The following is a 6632-nucleotide window of genomic DNA, read 5'->3' on the forward strand; positions in this document are numbered from 1 at the left end:
AAATTTAAGAAATGCTCAATGTTTACCGATCGTGATCTTAATTTCACACCAGCACCGAAAAACGCACCAGGAACCACTCTTTTCATTAGAAAGAGAAGGGCGCATAATTCAACTCGGCCAAAAAAATTTGCACTGCAAAGTGACCACGAATGTCACAGGGAGCAATCAATCCAGCAGGTAACATCGATCAAAATACTAACATAGTGTTGTCTCCTTCTCTACTCTATCCCGTGCGTATTGCAAAGGAGAAAGCGGTCGATAAAACAACAGGAGAGCATAACCGTTCAAATAGACATAGAGCGACAACGTCACGCGCGATTTGACTCAGTCAACCAACTTTTTTTATATTTGAAAACACACAAAAATTGGTTAAAATGTGTTCAAATATATTATATTGCGTTTGGCATTAATTTGGCTTGTAAACAAACTAGATAATTCGATTATTTCGGATGAAGAAAAAATGTCGCGCGAGACGAGTAGCTCTGTTTGCAAAATTGAGCTACCTTTTGTCGCGCGCAACGTTGTCGCTGTAAGTCTACGTGAACGGTAACATTTTAGAGGACATATCACACGATCGTTATAGCGACATCTCCTTCTTTTCCATACTAATTGATCAATAGATCGCATACTAATAGATTTTCGCAGAATAGATGGTTGTCCTGTTTTCTCCCCTCACTGCCGGCGCTGCTCGGATGCTGCGAATTCACCCAATATCCAATCCAGGATGAACGGAGAGCATGTTTCTCAGCAGGTGTCACTTTACCAATGGGTCATCATTTTCTATCGGATACGATCGGGGGAATATCGTGAATAGGATTTGTCGGAGATATCTAACAAGAGAGCATCTATATCAGCTGTGTCAAACTCATTTCATCAGAGGGCCGCAAGTACAGATTTTCAGTGATTCGCGGGCCGCAAATGTGAGAATAAAAACTATACCTCAATATTTATATAAAATACTGTTTAAAATCATTATTGTTAAACAAATTGACTTTTTGTACTCCTCGCTTCAAATCTGGAATAGTTTCCTATTTACAAATTTGCTGTGTTATTTTTCATTGTGCACTTTTTTATTTCGAAAAATAGTTTAATGTACTTTTAAAGTCACATGCATTTTTTATCCTTATTACGACATTTTTCATTAGTCGCGTTCTAACACGGTAGTTCTGTTAGAAAATATCGTCCAACCACACTTTTTCACTAAGGTATCTTTTTCGCTAGGCGAATCATTTTCAAGCCATCCAAGCTATCCATCGCTGGATGTATAACAAATATATTTGCCTGCAATTTTTTGACAGATCAAGAGAAAAATTGTAATAAAACGTGTTTAAACATAATTTTTGCTAATTTCCAAGTTCCAAGAACCCGTATTTTACAAATAATTTTTTTAAATTACGATAATTTTATCTGACAAAGATTCGTTTTTTGACACTTGAAGGGAGATGATTCGCGAATTGAGGTAGTGGACTGTGTGAGCTAATCTATGGAAATAAGCTATAGATCGCAGGACTTCGGCATTTCGATTATTTAATCCTTAATCTAAATACTCATGGCTTAAGCGTAATCATATCATTTTGGTTTTGATTTTTGGGGAGGTTGGAAAGTACATTAATTCGTTTTGTAGAATGTGGGGTACACATAATTCCAACTTGGCTACAATCATTTTTATTAACATTTATGGTGGCATGATTATGAATAAAACAGAAGTGGCTTTAATCGAACATCAAAAATGTAACATTCTAAGGTCGGAGCCGTGCAAATTCGTTCGAAAAAGAATTTCGGAGCCCAATGAATCCTTAACTCGGCACTCGGGGGCATAATTGGTCAAATTCGGGTAATTGGGGCATGGTCAAATTCGGTAGGACCGACCAGATCCATTTCTCACTGCAGATTAGCCGCTCCGTGCGACAACCGATGACTCCAATGGTTCCGAATGGCATTAAACGGCTCTATAAGCTTAGGTCGGCACCGAACGGAACTGTTGGTTTGATTTGGACGGATCAGGAGTCAGAATAGCTAAGATTAAAAATGACGATTCTGACAATCCAGCACTAGTTGTTGCGAAGATTCCAAGTGTGTGTATGAAAGTATTTCATTCCTTTTTCGTTTGTAGAAGGTTGACGCAAATCTATTTTTCCATATTTTTCCATAGAATGTGCAATCGAGTGTACACAACATTGTGCTAATATTCAGAATTTCATCGAAACATAATGAGTTTGCATTCAAATCAATTTTTCTTAAGGGTTTCAATTGTTCTGTACGATTGTGCAGCATAAGTTTATGAGATGTTATGGTTACATTCATGTTAGATTTGAAAGATATACCATCAAAATGATTGTTCTTCTCTGGAAAATTTTATACAATTAGACAAATAGTAATAACAGTTTTTTGGTTTGCAGTGCATTTAGCAATTCTCAAAATATTCTCGCGGGCCGCATTCAGCATTGACGAGGGCCGCATGCGGCCCGCGGGCCGCCAGTTTGACATACCTGATCTATATCATTAGATATGATCTCATCATCCAAAGAGTCTGGATGAGGCACAGGATACTGGATCATGCAACCCAATGGTTAGCTTAGTGCTATCCCTTTCTATACCACACTTGGTTATTGTAATCAAAATGGCCAACTTAGGCCTGCTTATCATCTGAGAGTAATAGAGTCTGAGAGACGATTGTGATAGAGTGGGTTTAACTTGCCTTTGAGTGAAGCTCTTTGTATTACATAGTTTAGCTCCACCATTTTGCTTATTAATTTAGATACTTTAAAATTTACCATAATCCCCTTTAATCGCACTTCTTGGCTAAAATTTGCTGTCAATGCCATGCGTTATAACCGCTAAGTACTAATCCCATTGGAATTGCTATCAACACAAACACTCACTTCAACAATCCCGGCAACTAATTAATCTGGGACTATGGCTGGGACAAGGTCGTCCTCTGCGTCAAAATGTAGTGCTTCACAAATAAGCTTATTGGCTACACATTACATGTACCCAGATTAATTAGCGAGAAGAAAGAGAGAAAGAGAGAGTAATTCCTTTGAGGAAAACATACATCCCCCTGGTTGAACAGCAACTTGAAATCAGAGTTCTTAGGCAAAAAAAAACTAGACAAAGCTTATTATGTTGTGATGGAATTAACCATACAACATTTACCATTACATTGTACTGGCGGTCCCCGAAATACACGGTACCTCTTATAAAAAGATTCGGAGATACGCGGTTTTCTAAATTTTACAGTTTATTTAGCTAATTGTACTGATTTGACACATCAACTGTCAAATCCCAAATAGTTTCCCTATTGAGCGAATGTTGAAAACCAATTCAAATCAAATTGTTTAAAATTGTTATATTCAATCAGATTCATATCAAATAATTAATTAAGTGGATACAACCACCGCCTACTTGCAAAATTATACGAAAATTAGTGATATTTTGGCTTGAAATCACGAGATTCGACTTACGCGGAAATTTGAGATACGGGGTATTTTGCGGCCGTTTTCGGTCCCCATTTATCATGTATCTCGGGGACCGTCTGTAGTATTTTAGATAAGTTTGAAGAAGGTACTAAAAAATTGTTCAAAGAAAGAACGGTTATGTTGAATTATTTTTTTTAAATTATATTATTTTTAAGCCAACGACTCCTTACCATTATAGAAATGATCGAATACTATCACACACTCTACATGGATTCTGCAAATGAGGTACAACAAAAACATCCCAACAAAATGTCCAGAAACTTCATTTCGTTCATTTCATAATCAATGTGGAATTTGTATTTTTGAGTACCAACAGCATGATGGAAGGAATTTCGATAGACACAAGCAACACAAAAAGCTGCTCCCGTGTATGCCACTGCCATCGTGAATTGATTTGTGATCAGTTGTACATCATACCTAGCAGCAGCAGCAGCAGCAGCAGCAGCAGCTATCGGGTATTTCACTCACCTTTGACGCAGAGCCGCACACCGAATGTTGCTTGGTAACGATGATGATGTAGCTGCTGCTGCTGCTGCGGCTACTACAGCCACTCCTAGCTGTACGGGATACCGGAGAGCAGAAGAACACGCTTGCATCAATATTCCACCGAAGTTGTTTCCGGTTGGTGCAAAGGGTGTGAGTGTGTGTTGAAGGCCGGAGACTAGCCAAAAAGGCCAACGAACAACTCACCAACGATCGACAACGAATTGGAGAGAATGAATCCTCGGGTGGCGAGGGAAACAAGCAAGATGAAGAAGTACATTTTGCACACGAACCAGAGGGTAGAGCAAAAATGACCGGGGGAGAAGAAGTTTCGCGAAAAGCATTCAATTGGAAAGGTAGATTTTGTGTTGTGGTGGCGCTAAGTGTGTTCAGATTAGAAAAGTGATTTGAACGGTTGTGTTATTAACCCTTTACATAGCGACGGAAGTGGATGGGCAAAGGTACAAGAGAATCCTTGTTGTAAAATAAAAGGGGATATCAACGTGCTTTCGATGAATGCTATTTGTCTTCGTGCTATTTCTCTCCGAGATAACTTTAACCAACTTGATGGGAAACTTATAATGAAAAGGAACTTTAAACGAATACTTTAATGAATTACTTTTATGCTACTCTCTACCTTTTTATATCGGAACAACTTACCTGAGAAATTGCTGTAGAAGTTTATCTGTTTGATATTCAACCATTTCTTGTTGGAACTAACAACTTCACAAATCCAGATTTGATTAAAAAGCCACATCAAAATAAGCTTGCTGGTATGATTCTGCTACGATGATTGAACACTGCTAACGTTACATCATCAGAAAGATGGCAGCTTCCTGAACACGACAAGTTTTGTGTTCAACAAGGTTACTATGATTCACTGTTCTACACTGAAGCCGTCTCGGTGGTAAGTTCGATAAAGACATTACACGGACATCACAACACAGCCCTTTAATATCAAACCGTCATGTCCTGTACAGGTGTAAGAACATACGCAATTGACCTCTTTATCGCCCCACCAACACTTTAATACTTATCGAAAAATGATAAAAACGAATTTACTTCAGATATCAGTAGATATAAACGCCAGACGAACAACTGGACATGGACTAAGTCCGATAATCAGCTAAGTGTACAAATAAATAGATAAAGATAATCTTTCGGTATATTAAAGCAAAGCGAATACGTATTTTATAAAAAAAAAGGATTTTTATATGAAATTAAAGAAAACCAACCAACCTTAACTAACTACGTTCGAATGTTTTCAATGCGTTACACTAAAAAGAACCAAACAACAAATAGCCGTAATCCATTTTTTTTACATTTTCTTTACTATACTGTTCATGGTTCATTATCTTCTTTCTTGTTTGTCAGCTTTTATAGCATGTTCTGTGTATGTTTCTTTGTTTCTCCGTTTCGTATTAAGATGGATGATTTTTGCGATCGCATTTATGCGCCTAGCTGTGTTGTATTTTGTATGGTGTTGTATATAGGGGTTTTCTCTTGCTTTGTTTGATGTTTTGCTTTCTCCATGGCCGTATTATCTTGCACATTACTTCCTTCTACTGAATCTCGCACGATCCTTGCCTTAACGTTTTATGCTAAACTTTACGCACGTGTCACACCCTCTTTCTCTCTCTCTTTCTCTTTCTCTCTCTCTCTCTCTCTCTCTCTCTCTGCTATCTTCGTTTTAGTACTTTCAACTCGACTCACTTGCTAATGGTGCCGCCGCGCCATTTCTCTCCGGGTTCTTATATTATCACTCGGTTTTTTTCTTTCTCTTTTAATTCGTTATCTCATTTTGACTGTTTCTATTTTGCAGTGGCGTTGCTATGCTATCTGTTCTGTTTTTTTTCATGTTTCATTTTTATCTCCTTTTTCAAACTATGGTGTTAGTCTTTTAATGCTCTGTATCGCGCGTACTTCACGTTCTGCTGTATATTTGAGGTTTTACTTTTACAAAGATTTTGTTGTTGTTTCGCTTACTGAGGTTACACTGTTTCGGCTCTACTTTCTCTCACTTGCTAGAAAAAATTGGCATGCAACTTCTGGTAGAATCAAACTTCGTCCGCAGCTTTTTCATTCATCTACAACTGCTCTTTTGGGGGAGCAGGGAATCTACGGGATCAAACATGTAGGACAGGTGATGCCGTTCCTTTCTCCTTCAGTTGTTACATCCGTTTAGAATCGTAACGAATTGTCCAATTAGAAAATACATCACCAACGGGAAGAAATGATACTTGAAATCTCCCACAAAAATGTACAAAAAATCGCGTTTGCGATACTCTGAATTAAGTCAGTAAGGCTTTACATCGTTCCTCCACCATTGTCACAGGAAACACGGGGATCTCACATGAGTTCCTTCGAAAAATGGTTTCCCAATCGATATGTGTTTAAAAAGAACAGCCCATCTAAGAAGTATACAGGATGAAGAAAAAAGTGAAAGTCTGATATTTTCTCTACAGAAAGGCCCGTTGCCCGCCCGCTTCGAGAATGGAAAGGGTGTAAAGAAGCTGTCGAGAGCAGTGGGGAAGATGATCTCTACTTACACCGTTTACGAACATTCGGAACATCCAACTCGGCAGCACACACGACTGCAATAGCAGCAGACAGACACACATTTTCCAAGCGATTGTTTGTAGTGCTTTTCTTTGCTTTTCTTTTATTCTT

Source organism: Anopheles merus, chromosome 3R (genome assembly GCF_017562075.2).
Source record: "Anopheles merus strain MAF chromosome 3R, AmerM5.1, whole genome shotgun sequence".
Classification (NCBI taxonomy): domain Eukaryota; kingdom Metazoa; phylum Arthropoda; class Insecta; order Diptera; family Culicidae; genus Anopheles; species Anopheles merus.